Here is a 16,672-nt window from a genome sequence, read left to right on the forward strand (position 1 = left end):
TAAACCATACTTTTGATTGAGCAGATCTGAACACTCTTTCTGTAGAAAATGCAACTGGACATTTGGAGCGCTAAGAGAGTAGTAGTGGAAAAAGGAATATATACAAATATAAACTACACAGAAGCATTCTGTGAAACTTCTTTCTGATCTGAGCATTCAGCTAACAGAGTTAAACCATACTTTTGATTGAGCAGTTTTGAAACACTCTGTCTGTACAAAATGCAACTGGACATTCGTAGCGCTAAGTGGGTAATAGTGGAAAAAAGAATATGTTCAAATATAAACTACACAGAAGCATTGTATGAAACTTCTTTCTGTTCTGTGCATTCAACTAACAGAGTTGAACCTTACTTTTGATTGAGCCTTTCTGAAACACTCTTTCTGTAGAAACTGCAATTGGACATTCTGAGCGCTAAGAGGCCTCTATTGGGAAAAATAATATCTTCAAATAAAAACTACACAGAAGCATTGTGTGAAACTTATTTCTGATATGTTCATTAAGCTAACAGAGTTAAACCATACTTTTGATTGCGCAGTTCTGAACACTCTTTCTGTAGAAAATGCAAGTGGACATTCGGAGCGCTAAGAGGGTAATAGTGGAAAAAGGAATATATGCCAATATAAACTACACAGTAGCATTCTGTGAAAATTCTTTCTGTTCTGTGCATTCAACTAACAGAGTTGAACCTTACTTTTGATTGAGCCGTTCTTAAACACTCTTTCTGTAGAAACTGCAATTGGACATGCTAAGCGCTAAGAGGCCTACATTGGGAAAAAGAATATCTTCAAATAAAAACTACACAGATGCATTCTGTGAAACTTATTTCTGATCTGTAAATTCAGTTAACAGAGATAAAACATATTTTTGATTGAGCAGTTATGAAACACTCTTTTTGTAGAAATTGCAAGTGGAGATTCGGAGCGCTAAGAGGGTAATAGTGGAAAAAGGAATGTCTTCAAATATAAACTACACAGAATCATTCGGTGAAACTTCGTTCTGATCTGAGCATTCAGCTAACAGAGTTAAACCATACTTTTGATTGAGCAGATCTGAACACTCTTTCTGTAGAAAATGCAACTGGACATTTGGAGCGCTAAGAGCGTAGTAGTGGAAAAAGGAATATATTCAAATATAAACTACACAGAAGCATTCTGTGAAACTTCTTTCTGATCTGAGCATTCAGCTAACAGAGTTAAATCATACTTTTGATTGAGCAGTTTTGAAACACTCTGTCTGTAGAAAATGCAACTGGACATTCGTAGCGCTAAGTGGGTAATAGTGGAAAAAAGAATATGTTCAAATATAAACTACACAGAAGCATTGTATGAAACTACTTTCTGTTCTGTGCATTCAACTAACGGAGTTGAACCTTACTTTTGATTGAGCCGTTCTGAAACACTCTTTCTGTAGAAACTGCAATTGGACATTCTGAGCGCAAAGAGGCCTATATTGGGAAAAGGAATGTCTACAAATAAAAACTACACAGAAGAATTGTGTGAAACTTCTTTCTGTTCTGTTTGTTCAACTAAAAGAGTTGAACCTTAGTTTTGATTGAGCCGTTCTGAAACACTCTTTCTGTAGAAAATGCAAGTGGAGATTCGGAGCGCTAAGAGGGTAATAGTGGAAAAAGGAATGTCTCCAAATATAAACTACACAGAATCATTCTGTGAAACTTCTTTCTGATCTGTGCATTCAGCTAACAGAGTAAAACCATACTTTTGATAGAGCAGATCTGAACAGTCTTTCTGTAGAAAATGCAACTGGACATTTGGAGCGCTAAGAGAGTAGAAGTGGAAAAAGGAATATATTCAAATATAAACTACACAGAAGCATTCTGTGAAACTTCTTTCTGATCTGAGCATTCAGCTAACAGAGTTAAACCATACTTTTGATTGAGCAGTTTTGAAACACTCTGTCTCTAGAAAATGCAACTGGACATTCGTAGCGCTAAGTGGGTAATAGTGGAAAAAAGAATATGTTCAAATATAAACTACACAGAAGCATTGTATGAAACTTCTTTCTGTTCTGTGCATTCAACTAACAGAGTTGAACCTTACTTTTGATTGAGCCTTTCTGAAACACTCTTTCTGTAGAAACTGCAATTGGACATTCTGAGCGCTAAGAGGCCTATATTGGGAAAAATAATATCTTCAAATAAAAACTACACAGAAGCATTGTGTGAAACTTATTTCTGATATGTTCATTAAGCTAACAGAGTTAAACCATACTTTTGATTGCGGAGTTCTGAACACTCTTTCTGTAGAAAATGCAAGTGGACATTCGGAGCGCTAAGAGGGTAATAGTGGAAAAAGGAATATATGCCAATATAAACTACACAGTAGCATTCTGTGAAAATTCTTTCTGTTCTGTGCATTCAACTAACAGAGTTGAACCTTACTTTTGATTGAGCCGTTCTGAAACACTCTTTCTGTAGAAACTGCAATTGGACATGCTAAGCGCTAAGAGGCCTACATTGGGAAAAAGAATATCTTCAAATAAAAACTACACAGATGCATTCTGTGAAACTTATTTCTGATCTGTAAATTCAGTTAACAGAGATAAAACATATTTTTGATTGAGCAGTTATGAAACACTCTTTTTGTAGAAATTGCAAGTGGAGATTCGGAGTGCTAAGAGGGTAATAGTGGAAAAAGGAATGTCTTCAAATATAAACTACACAGAATCATTCGGTGAAACTTCGTTCTGATCTGTGCATTCAGCTAACAGAGTTAAACCATACTTTTGATTGAGCAGATCTGAACACTCTTTCTGTAGAAAATGCAACTGGACATTTGGAGCGCTAAGAGAGTAGTAGTGGAAAGAGGAATATATTCAAATATAAACTACACAGAAGCATTCTGTGAAACTTCTTTCTGATCTGAGCATTCAGCTAACAGAGTTAAACCATACTTTTGATTGAGCAGTTTTGAAACACTCTGTCTGTAGAAAATGCAAGTGGACATTCGTAGCGCTAAGTGGGTAATAGTGGAAAAAAGAATATGTTCAAATATAAACTACACAGAAGCATTGTATGAAACTTCTTTCTGTTCTGTGCATTCAACTAACAGAGTTGAACCTTACTTTTGATTGAGCCTTTCTGAAACACTCTTTCTGTAGAAACTGCAATTGGACATTCTGAGCGCTAAGAGGCCTCTATTGGGAAAAATAATATCTTCAAATAAAAACTACACAGAAGCATTGTGTGAAACTTATTTCTGATATGTTCATTAAGCTAACAGAGTTAAACCATACTTTTGATTGCGCAGTTCTGAACACTCTTTCTGTAGAAAATGCAAGTGGACATTCGGAGCGCTAAGAGGGTAATAGTGGAAAAAGGAATATATGCCAATATAAACTACACAGTAGCATTCTGTGAAAATTCTTTCTGTTCTGTGCATTCAACTAACAGAGTTGAACCTTACTTTTGATTGAGCCGTTCTGAAACACTCTTTCTGTAGAAACTGCAATTGGACATGCTAAGCGCTAAGAGGCCTACATTGGGAAAAAGAATATCTTCAAATAAAAACTACACAGATGCATTCTGTGAAACTTATTTCTGATCTGTAAATTCAGTTAACAGAGATAAAACATATTTTTGATTGAGCAGTTATGAAACACTCTTTTTGTAGAAATTGCAAGTGGAGATTCGGAGCGCTAAGAGGGTAATAGTGGAAAAAGGAATGTCTTCAAATATAAACTACACAGAATCATTCGGTGAAACTTCGTTCTGATCTGTGCATTCAGCTAACAGAGTTAAACCATACTTTTGATTGAGCAGATCTGAACACTCTTTCTGTAGAAAATGCAACTGGACATTTGGAGCGCTAAGAGCGTAGTAGTGGAAAAAGGAATATATTCAAATATAAACTACACAGAAGCATTCTGTGAAACTTCTTTCTGATGTGAGCATTCAGCTAACAGAGTTAAACCATACTTTTGATTGAGCAGTTTTGAAACACTCTGTCTGTAGAAAATGCAAGTGGACATTCGTAGCGCTAAGTGGGTAATAGTGGAAAAAAGAATATGTTCAAATATAAACTACACAGAAGCATTGTATGAAACTACTTTCTGTTCTGTGCATTCAACTAACGGAGTTGAACCTTACATTTGATTGAGCCGTTCTGAAACACTCTTTCTGTAGAAACTGCAATTGGACATTCTGAGCGCTAAGAGGCCTATATTGGGAAAAGGAATGTCTACAAATAAAAACGACACAGAAGAATTGTGTGAAACTTCTTTCTGTTCTGTTTGTTCAACTAAAGGAGTTGAACCTTAGTTTTGATTGAGCCGTTCTGAAACACTCTTTCTGTAGAAAATGCAAGTGGAGATTCGGAGCGCTAAGAGGGTAATAGTGGAAAAAGGAATGTCTCCAAATATAAACTACACAGAATCATTCTGTGAAACTTCTTTCTGATCTGTGCATTCAGCTAACAGAGTTAAACCATACTTTTGATTGAGCAGATCTGAACACTCTTTCTGTAGAAAATGCAACTGGACATTTGGAGCGCTAAGAGAGTAGAAGTGGAAAAAGGAATATATTCAAATATAAACTACACAGAAGCATTCTGTGAAACTTCTTTCTGATCTGAGCATTCAGCTAACAGAGTTAAACCATACTTTTGACTGAGCAGTTTTGAAACACTCTGTCTGTAGAAAATGCAACTGGACATTCGTAGCGCTAAGTGGGTAATAGTGGAAAAAAGAATATGTTCAAATATAAACTACACAGAAGCATTGTATGAAACTTCTTTCTGTTCTGTGCATTCAACTAACAGAGTTGAACCTTACTTTTGATTGAGCCTTTCTGAAACACTCTTTCTGTAGAAACTGCAATTGGACATTCTGAGCGCTAAGAGGCCTCTATTGGGAAAAATAATATCTTCAAATAAAAACTACACAGAAGCATTGTGTGAAACTTATTTCTGATATGTTCATTAAGCTAACAGAGTTAAACCATACTTTTGATTGCGCAGTTCTGAACACTCTTTCTGTAGAAAATGCAAGTGGACATTCGGAGCGCTAAGAGGGTAATAGTGGAAAAAGGAATGTATGCCAATATAAACTACACAGTAGCATTCTGTGAAAATTCTTTCTGTTCTGTGCATTCAACTAACAGAGTTGAACCTTACTTTTGATTGAGCCGTTCTGAAACACTCTTTCTGTAGAAACTGCAATTGGACATGCTAAGCGCTAAGAGGCCTACATTGGGAAAAAGAATATCTTCAAATAAAAACTACACAGATGCATTCTGTGAAACTTATTTCTGATCTGTAAATTCAGTTAACAGAGATAAAACATATTTTTGATTGAGCAGTTATGAAAAACTCTTTTTGTAGAAATTGCAAGTGGAGATTCGGAGCGCTAAGAGGGTAATAGTGGAAAAAGGAATGTCTTCAAATATAAACTACACAGAATCATTCGGTGAAACTTCGTTCTGATCTGTGCATTCAGCTAACAGAGTTAAACCATACTTTTGATTGAGCAGATCTGAACACTCTTTCTGTAGAAAATGCAACTGGACATTTGGAGCGCTAAGAGAGTAGTAGTGGAAAGAGGAATATATTCAAATATAAACTACACAGAAGCATTCTGTGAAACTTCTTTCTGATCTGAGCATTCAGCTAACAGAGTTAAACCATACTTTTGATTGAGCAGTTTTGAAACACTCTGTCTGTACAAAATGCAACTGGACATTCGTAGCGCTAAGTGGGTAATAGTGGAAAAAAGAATATGTTCAAATATAAACTACACAGAAGCATTGTATGAAACTTCTTTCTGTTCTGTGCATTCAACTAACAGAGTTGAACCTTACTTTTGATTGAGCCTTTCTGAAACACTCTTTCTGTAGAAACTGCAATTGGACATTCTGAGCGCTAAGAGGCCTCTATTGGGAAAAATAATATCTTCAAATAAAAACTACACAGAAGCATTGTGTGAAACTTATTTCTGATATGTTCATTAAGCTAACAGAGTTAAACCATACTTTTGATTGCGCAGTTCTGAACACTCTTTCTGTAGAAAATGCAAGTGGACATTCGGAGCGCTAAGAGGGTAATAGTGGAAAAAGGAATATATGCCAATATAAACTACACAGTAGCATTCTGTGAAAATTCTTTCTGTTCTGTGCATTCAACTAACAGAGTTGAACCTTACTTTTGATTGAGCCGTTCTGAAACACTCTTTCTGTAGAAACTGCAATTGGACATGCTAAGCGCTAAGAGGCCTACATTGGGAAAAAGAATATCTTCAAATAAAAACTACACAGATGCATTCTGTGAAACTTATTTCTGATCTGTAAATTCAGTTAACAGAGATAAAACATATTTTTGATTGAGCAGTTATGAAACACTCTTTTTGTAGAAATTGCAAGTGGAGATTCGGAGCGCTAAGAGGGTAATAGTGGAAAAAGGAATGTCTTCAAATATAAACTACACAGAATCATTCGGTGAAACTTCGTTCTGATCTGTGCATTCAGCTAACAGAGTTAAACCATACTTTTGATTGAGCAGATCTGAACACTCTTTCTGTAGAAAATGCAACTGGACATTTGGAGCGCTAAGAGCGTAGTAGTGGAAAAAGGAATATATTCAAATATAAACTACACAGAAGCATTCTGTGAAACTTCTTTCTGATCTGAGCATTCAGCTAACAGAGTTAAACCATACTTTTGATTGAGCAGTTTTGAAACACTCTGTCTGTAGAAAATGCAAGTGGACATTCGTAGCGCTAAGTGGGTAATAGTGGAAAAAAGAATATGTTCAAATATAAACTACACAGAAGCATTGTATGAAACTACTTTCTGTTCTGTGCATTCAACTAACGGAGTTGAACCTTACATTTGATTGAGCCGTTCTGAAACACTCTTTCTGTAGAAACTGCAATTGGACATTCTGAGCGCTAAGAGGCCTATATTGGGAAAAGGAATGTCTACAAATAAAAACTACACAGAAGAATTGTGTGAAACTTCTTTCTGTTCTGTTTGTTCAACTAAAAGAGTTGAACCTTAGTTTTGATTGAGCCGTTCTGAAACACTCTTTCTGTAGAAAATGCAAGTGGAGATTCGGAGCGCTAAGAGGGTAATAGTGGAAAAAGGAATGTCTCCAAATATAAACTACACAGAATCATTCTGTGAAACTTCTTTCTGATCTGTGCATTCAGCTAACAGAGTTAAACCATACTTTTGATTGAGCAGATCTGAACACTCTTTCTGTAGAAAATGCAACTGGACATTTGGAGCGCTAAGAGAGTAGAAGTGGAAAAAGGAATATATTCAAATATAAACTACACAGAAGCATTCTGTGAAACTTCTTTCTGATCTGAGCATTCAGCTAACAGAGTTAAACCATACTTTTGACTGAGCAGTTTTGAAACACTCTGTCTGTAGAAAATGCAACTGGACATTCGTAGCGCTTAGTGGGTAATAGTGGAAAAAAGAATATGCTCAAATATAAACTACACAGAAGCATTGTATGAAACTTCTTTCTGTTCTGTGCATTCAACTAACAGAGTTGAACCTTACTTTTGATTGAGCCTTTCTGAAACACTCTTTCTGTAGAAACTGCAATTGGACATTCTGAGCGCTAAGAGGCCTCTATTGGGAAAAATAATATCTTCAAATAAAAACTACACAGAAGCATTGTGTGAAACTTATTTCTGATATGTTCATTAAGCTAACAGAGTTAAACCATACTTTTGATTGCGCAGTTCTGAACACTCTTTCTGTAGAAAATGCAAGTGGACATTCGGAGCGCTAAGAGGGTAATAGTGGAAAAAGGAATGTATGCCAATATAAACTACACAGTAGCATTCTGTGAAAATTCTTTCTGTTCTGTGCATTCAACTAACAGAGTTGAACCTTACTTTTGATTGAGCCGTTCTGAAACACTCTTTCTGTAGAAACTGCCATTGGACATGCTAAGCGCTAAGAGGCCTACATTGGGAAAAAGTATATCTTCAAATAAAAACTACACAGATGCATTCTGTGAAACTTATTTCTGATCTGTAAATTCAGTTAACAGAGATAAAACATATTTTTGATTGAGCAGTTATGAAAAACTCTTTTTGTAGAAATTGCAAGTGGAGATTCGGAGCGCTAAGAGGGTAATAGTGGAAAAAGGAATGTCTTCAAATATAAACTACACAGAATCATTCGGTGAAACTTCGTTCTGATCTGTGCATTCAGCTAACAGAGTTAAACCATACTTTTGATTGAGCAGATCTGAACACTCTTTCTGTAGAAAATGCAACTGGACATTTGGAGTGCTAAGAGAGTAGTAGTGGAAAAAGTAATATAATCAAATATAAACTACACAGAAGCATTCTGTGAAACTTCTTTCTGATCTGAGCATTCAGCTAACAGAGTTAAACCATACTTTTGATTGAGCAGTTTTGAAACACTCTGTCTGTAGAAAATGCAACTGGACATTCGTAGCGCTAAGTGGGTAATAGTGGAAAAAAGAATATTTTCAAATATAAACTACACAGAAGCATTGTATGAAACTTCTTTCTGTTCTGTGCATTCAACTAACAGAGTTGAACCTTACTTTTGATTGAGCCTTTCTGAAACACTCTTTCTGTAGAAACTGCAATTGGACATTCTGAGCGCTAAGAGGCCTCTATTGGGAAAAATAATATCTTCAAATAAAAACTACACAGAAGCATTGTGTGAAACTTATTTCTGATATGTTCATTAAGCTAACAGAGTTAAACCATACTTTTGATTGCGCAGTTCTGAACACTCTTTCTGTAGAAAATGCAAGTGGACATTCGGAGCGCTAAGAGGGTAATAGTGGAAAAAGGAATATATGCCAATATAAACTACACAGTAGCATTCTGTGAAAATTCTTTCTGTTCTGTGCATTCAACTAACAGAGTTGAACCTTACTTTTGATTGAGCCGTTCTGAAACACTCTTTCTGTAGAAACTGCAATTGGACATGCTAAGCGCTAAGAGGCCTACATTGGGAAAAAGAATATCTTCAAATAAAAACTACACAGATGCATTCTGTGAAACTTATTTCTGATCTGTAAATTCAGTTAACAGAGATAAAACATATTTTTGATTGAGCAGTTATGAAACACTCTTTTTGTAGAAATTGCAAGTGGAGATTCGGAGCGCTAAGAGGGTAATAGTGGAAAAAGGAATGTCTTCAAATATAAACTACACAGAATCATTCGGTGAAACTTCGTTCTGATCTGTGCATTCAGCTAACAGAGTTAAACCATACTTTTGATTGAGCAGATCTGAACACTCTTTCTGTAGAAAATGCAACTGGACATTTGGAGCGCTAAGAGCGTAGTAGTGGAAAAAGGAATATATTCAAATATAAACTACACAGAAGCATTCTGTGAAACTTCTTTCTGATCTGAGCATTCAGCTAACAGAGTTAAACCATACTTTTGATTGAGCAGTTTTGAAACACTCTGTCTGTAGAAAATGCAAGTGGACATTCGTAGCGCTAAGTGGGTAATAGTGGAAAAAAGAATATGTTCAAATATAAACTACACAGAAGCATTGTATGAAACTACTTTCTGTTCTGTGCATTCAACTAACGGAGTTGAACCTTACATTTGATTGAGCCGTTCTGAAACACTCTTTCTGTAGAAACTGCAATTGGACATTCTGAGCGCTAAGAGGCCTATATTGGGAAAAGGAATGTCTACAAATAAAAACTACACAGAAGAATTGTGTGAAACTTCTTTCTGTTCTGTTTGTTCAACTAAAAGAGTTGAACCTTAGTTTTGATTGAGCCGTTCTGAAACACTCTTTCTGTAGAAAATGCAAGTGGAGATTCGGAGCGCTAAGAGGGTAATAGTGGAAAAAGGAATGTCTCCAAATATAAACTACACAGAATCATTCTGTGAAACTTCTTTCTGATCTGTGCATTCAGCTAACAGAGTTAAACCATACTTTTGATTGAGCAGATCTGAACACTCTTTCTGTAGAAAATGCAACTGGACATTTGGAGCGCTAAGAGAGTAGAAGTGGAAAAAGGAATATATTCAAATATAAACTACACAGAAGCATTCTGTGAAACTTCTTTCTGATCTGAGCATTCAGCTAACAGAGTTAAACCATACTTTTGACTGAGCAGTTTTGAAACACTCTGTCTGTAGAAAATGCAACTGGACATTCGTAGCGCTTAGTGGGTAATAGTGGAAAAAAGAATATGCTCAAATATAAACTACACAGAAGCATTGTATGAAACTTCTTTCTGTTCTGTGCATTCAACTAACAGAGTTGAACCTTACTTTTGATTGAGCCTTTCTGAAACACTCTTTCTGTAGAAACTGCAATTGGACATTCTGAGCGCTAAGAGGCCTCTATTGGGAAAAATAATATCTTCAAATAAAAACTACACAGAAGCATTGTGTGAAACTTATTTCTGATATGTTCATTAAGCTAACAGAGTTAAACCATACTTTTGATTGCGCAGTTCTGAACACTCTTTCTGTAGAAAATGCAAGTGGACATTCGGAGCGCTAAGAGGGTAATAGTGGAAAAAGGAATGTATGCCAATATAAACTACACAGTAGCATTCTGTGAAAATTCTTTCTGTTCTGTGCATTCAACTAACAGAGTTGAACCTTACTTTTGATTGAGCCGTTCTGAAACACTCTTTCTGTAGAAACTGCCATTGGACATGCTAAGCGCTAAGAGGCCTACATTGGGAAAAAGTATATCTTCAAATAAAAACTACACAGATGCATTCTGTGAAACTTATTTCTGATCTGTAAATTCAGTTAACAGAGATAAAACATATTTTTGATTGAGCAGTTATGAAAAACTCTTTTTGTAGAAATTGCAAGTGGAGATTCGGAGCGCTAAGAGGGTAATAGTGGAAAAAGGAATGTCTTCAAATATAAACTACACAGAATCATTCGGTGAAACTTCGTTCTGATCTGTGCATTCAGCTAACAGAGTTAAACCATACTTTTGATTGAGCAGATCTGAACACTCTTTCTGTAGAAAATGCAACTGGACATTTGGAGTGCTAAGAGAGTAGTAGTGGAAAAAGTAATATAATCAAATATAAACTACACAGAAGCATTCTGTGAAACTTCTTTCTGATCTGAGCATTCAGCTAACAGAGTTAAACCATACTTTTGATTGAGCAGTTTTGAAACACTCTGTCTGTAGAAAATGCAACTGGACATTCGTAGCGCTAAGTGGGTAATAGTGGAAAAAAGAATATTTTCAAATATAAACTACACAGAAGCATTGTATGAAACTTCTTTCTGTTCTGTGCATTCAACTAACAGAGTTGAACCTTACTTTTGATTGAGCCTTTCTGAAACACTCTTTCTGTAGAAACTGCAATTGGACATTCTGAGCGCTAAGAGGCCTCTATTGGGAAAAATAATATCTTCAAATAAAAACTACACAGAAGCATTGTGTGAAACTTATTTCTGATATGTTCATTAAGCTAACAGAGTTAAACCATACTTTTGATTGCGCAGTTCTGAACACTCTTTCTGTAGAAAATGCAAGTGGACATTCGGAGCGCTAAGAGGGTAATAGTGGAAAAAGGAATATATGCAAATATAAACTACACAGTAGCATTCTGTGAAAATTCTTTCTGTTCTGTGCATTCAACTAACAGAGTTGAACCTTACTTTTGATTGAGCCTTTCTGAAACACTCTTTCTGTAGAAACTGCAATTGGACATGCTAAGCGCTAAGAGGCCTACATTGGGAAAAAGAATATCTTCAAATAAAAACTACACAGATGCATTCTGTGAAACTTATTTCTGATCTGTAAATTCAGTTAACAGAGATAAAACATATTTTTGATTGAGCAGTTATGAAACACTCTTTTTGTAGAAATTGCAAGTGGAGATTCGGAGCGCTAAGAGGGTAATAGTGGAAAAAGGAATGTCTTCAAATATAAACTACACAGAATCATTCGGTGAAACTTCGTTCTGATCTGTGCATTCAGCTAACAGGGTTAAACCGTACTTTTGATTGAGCAGATCTGAACACACTTTCTGTAGAAATTGCAACTGGACATTTGGAGCGCTAAGAGCATAGTAGTGGAAAAAGGAATATATTCAAATATATACTACACAGAAGCATTCTGTGAAACTTCTTTCTGATCTGAGCATTCAGCTAACAGAGTTAAACCATACTTTTGATTGAGCAGATTTGAAACACTCTGTCTGTAGGAAATGCAACTGGACATTCGTAGCGCTAAGTGGGTAATAGTGGAAAAAAGAATATGTTCAAATATAAACTACACAGAAGCATTGTATGAAACTTCTTTCTGTTCTGTGCATTCAACTAACAGAGTTGAACCTTACTTTTGATTGAGCCTTTCTGAAACACTCTTTCTGTAGAAACTGCAATTGGACATTCTGAGCGCTAAGAGGCCTATATTGGGAAAAATAATATCTTCAAATAAAAACTACACAGAAGCATTGTGTGAAACTTATTACTGATATGTTCATTAAGCAAACAGAGTTAAACCATACTTTTGATTGCGCAGTTCTGAACACTCTTTCTGTAGAAAATGCAAGTGGACATTCGGAGCGCTAAGAGGGTAATAGTGGAAAAAGGAATATATGCAAATATAAACTACACAGTAGCATTCTGTGAAAATTCTTTCTTTTCTGTGCATTCAACTAACAGAGTTGAACCTTACTTTTGATTGAGCCGTTCTGAAACACTCTTTCTGTAGAAACTGCAATTGGACATGCTAAGCGCTAAGAGGCCTACATTGGGAAAAAGAATATCTTCAAATAAAAACTACACAGATGCATTCTGTGAAACTTATTTCTGATCTGTAAATTCAGTTAACAGAGATAAAACATATTTTTGATTGAGCAGTTATGAAACACTCTTTTTGTAGAAAATGCAAGTGGAGATTCGGAGCGCTAAGAGGGTAATAGTGGAAAAAGGAATGTCTTCAAATATAAACTACACAGAATCATTCGGTGAAACTTCTTTCTGATTTGTGCATTCAGCTAACAGAGTTAAACCATACTTTTGATTGATCAGATCTGAACACTCTTTCTGTAGAAAATGTAACTGGACATTTGGAGCGCTAAGAGCGTAGTAGTGGAAAAAGGAATATATTCAAATATAAACTACACAGAAGCATTCTGTGAAACTTCTTTCTGATCTGAGCATTCAGATAACAGAGTTAAACCATACTTTTGATTGAGCAGTTTTGAAACACTCTGTCTGTAGAAAATGCAACTGGACATTCGTAGCGCTAAGTGGGTAATAGTGGAAAAAAGAATATGTTCAAATATAAACTACACAGAAGCATTGTATGAAACTTCTTTCTGTTATGTGCATTCAACTAACAGAGTTGAACCTTACTTTTGATTGAGCCGTTCTAAAACACTCTTTCTGTAGAAACTGATATTGGACATTCTGAGCGCTAAGAGGCCTATATTGGGAAAAGGAATGTCTACAAATAAAAACTACACAGAAGAATTGTGTGAAACTTCTTTCTGTTCTGTTTGTTCAACTAAAAGAGTTGAACCTTAGTTTTGATTGAGCCGTTCTGAAACACTCTTTCTGTAGAAAATGCAAGTGGAGATTCGGAGCGCTAAGAGGGTAATAGTGGAAAAAGGAATGTCTCCAAATATAAACTACACAGAATCATTCTGTGAAACTTTTTGTGATCTGTGCATTCAGCTAACAGAGTTAAACCATACTTTTGATTGAGCTGATCTGAACACTCTTTCTGTAGAAAATGCAACTGGACATTTGGAGCGCTAAGAGAGTAGTAGTGGAAAAAGGAATATATTCAAATATAAACTACACAGAAGCATTCTGTGAAACTTCTTTCTGATCTGAGCATTCAGCTAACAGAGTTAAACCATACTTTTGATTGAGCAGTTTTGAAACACTCTGTCTCTAGAAAATGCAACTGGACATTCGTAGCGCTAAGTGGCTAATAGTGGAAAAAAGAATATGTTCAAATATAAACTACACAGAAGCATTGTATGAAACTTCTTTCTGTTCTGTGCATTCAACTAACAGAGTTGAACCTTACTTTTGTTTGAGCCTTTCTGAAACACTCTTTCTGTAGAAACTGCAATTGGACATTCTGAGCGCTAAGAGGCCTCTATTGGGAAAAATAATATCTTCAAATAAAAACTACACAGAAGCATTGTGTGAAACTTATTTCTGATATGTTCATTAAGCTAACAGAGTTAAACCATACTTTTGATTGCGCAGTTCTGAACACTCTTTCTGTAGAAAATGCAAGTGGACATTCGGAGCGCTAAGAGGGTAATAGTGGAAAAAGGAATATATGCAATTATAAACTACACAGTAGCATTCTGTGAAAATTCTTTCTGTTCTGTGCATTCAACTAACAGAATTGAACCTTACTTTTGATTGAGCCGTTCTGAAACACTCTTTCTGTAGAAACTGCAATTGGACATGCTAAGCGCTAAGAGGCCTACATTGGGAAAAAGAATATCTTCAAATAAAAACTACACAGATGCATTCTGTGAAACTTATTTCTGATCTGTAAATTCAGTTAACAGAGATAAAACATATTTTTGATTGAGCAGTTATGAAACACTCTTTTTGTAGAAATTGCAAGTGGAGATTCGGAGCGCTAAGAGGGTAATAGTGGAAAAAGGAATGTCTTCAAATATAAACTACACAGAATCATTCGGTGAAACTTCGTTCTGATCTGTGCATTCAGCTAACAGGGTTAAACCATACTTCTGATTGAGCAGATCTGAACACACTTTCTGTAGAAAATGCAACTGGACATTTGGAGCGCTAAGAGCGTAGTAGTGGAAAAAGGAATATATTCAAATATAAACTACACAGAAGCATTCTGTGAAACTTCTTTCTGATCTGAGCATTCAGCTAACAGAGTTAAACCATACTTTTGATTGAGCAGTTTTGAAACACTCTGTCTGTAGAAAATGCAACTGGACATTCGTAGCGCTAAGTGGGTAATAGTGGAAAAAAGAATATGTTCAAATATAAACTACACAGAAGCATTGTATGAAACTACTTTCTGTTCTGTGCATTCAACTAACGGAGTTGAACCTTACTTTTGATTGAGCCGTTCTGAAACACTCTTTCTGTAGAAACTGCAATTGGACATTCTGAGCGCTAAGAGGCCTATATTGGGAAAAGGAATGTCTACAAATAAAAACTACACAGAAGAATTGTGTGAAACTTCTTTCTGTTCTGTTTGTTCAACTAAAAGAGTTGAACCTTAGTTTTGATTGAGCTGTTCTGAAACACTCTTTCTGTAGAAAATGCAAGTGGAGATTCGGAGCGCTAAGAGGGTAATAGTGGAAAAAGGAATGTCTCCAAATATAAACTACACAGAATCATTCTGTGAAACTTCTTTCTGATCTGTGCATTCAGCTAACAGAGTTAAACCATATTTTTGATTGAGCAGATCTGAACACTCTTTCAGTAGAAAATGCAACTGGACATTTGGAGCGCTAAGAGAGTAGTAGTGGAAAAAGGAATATATTCAAATATAAACTACACAGAAGCATTCTGTGAAACTTCTTTCTGATCTGAGCATTCAGCTAAGAGAGTTAAACCATACTTTTGATTGAGCAGTTTTGAAACACTCTGTCTGTAGAAAAGGCAACTGGACATTCGTAGCGCTAAGTGGCTAATAGTGGAAAAAAGAATATATTCAAATATAAACTACACAGAAGCATTGTATGAAACTTCTTTCTGTTCTGTGCATTCAAATAACAGAGTTGAACCTTACTTTTGATTGAGCCTTTCTGAAACACTCTTTCTGTAGAAACTGCAATTGGACATTCTGAGCGCTAAGAGGCCTATATTGGGAAAAATAATATCTTCAAATAAAAACTGCACAGAAGCATTGTGTGAAACTTATTTCTGATATGTTCATTAAGCTAACAGAGTTAAACCATACTTTTGATTGCGCAGTTCTGAACACTCTTTCTGTAGAAAATGCAAGTGGACATTCGGAGCGCTAAGAGGGTAATAGTGGAAAAAGGAATATATGCAAATATAAACTACACAGTAGCATTCTGTGAAAATTCTTTCTGTTCTGTGCATTCAACTAACAGAGTTGAACCTTACTTTTGATTGAGCCGTTCTGAAACACTCTTTCTGTAGAAACTGCAATTGGACATGCTAAGCGCTAAGAGGCCTACATTGGGAAAAAGAATATCTTCAAATAAAAACTACACAGATGCATTCTGTGAAACTTATTTCTGATCTGTAAATTCAGTTAACAGAGATAAAACATATTTTTGATTGAGCAGTTATGAAACACTCTTTTTGTAGAAAATGCAAGTGGAGATTCGGAGCGCTAAGAGGGTAATAGTGGAAAAAGGAATGTCTTCAAATATAAACTACACAGAATCATTCGGTGAAACTTCTTTCTGATCTGTGCATTCAGCTAACAGAGTTAAACCATACTTTTGATTGAGCAGATCTGAACACTCTTTCTGTAGGAAATGCAACTGGACATTTGGAGCGCTAAGAGAGTAGTAGTGGAAAAAGGAATATATTCAAATATAAACTACACAGAAGCATTCTGTGAAACTTCTTTCTGATCTGAGCATTCAGCTAACAGAGTTAAACCAAACTTTTGATTGAGCAGTTTTGAAACACTCTGTCTGTAGAAAATGCAACTGGACATTCGTAGCGCTAAGTGGGTAATAGTGGAAAAAAGAATATGTTCAAATATAAACTA

Source organism: Symphalangus syndactylus, chromosome 15 (assembly GCF_028878055.3).
Source record: "Symphalangus syndactylus isolate Jambi chromosome 15, NHGRI_mSymSyn1-v2.1_pri, whole genome shotgun sequence".
NCBI lineage: Eukaryota > Metazoa > Chordata > Mammalia > Primates > Hylobatidae > Symphalangus > Symphalangus syndactylus.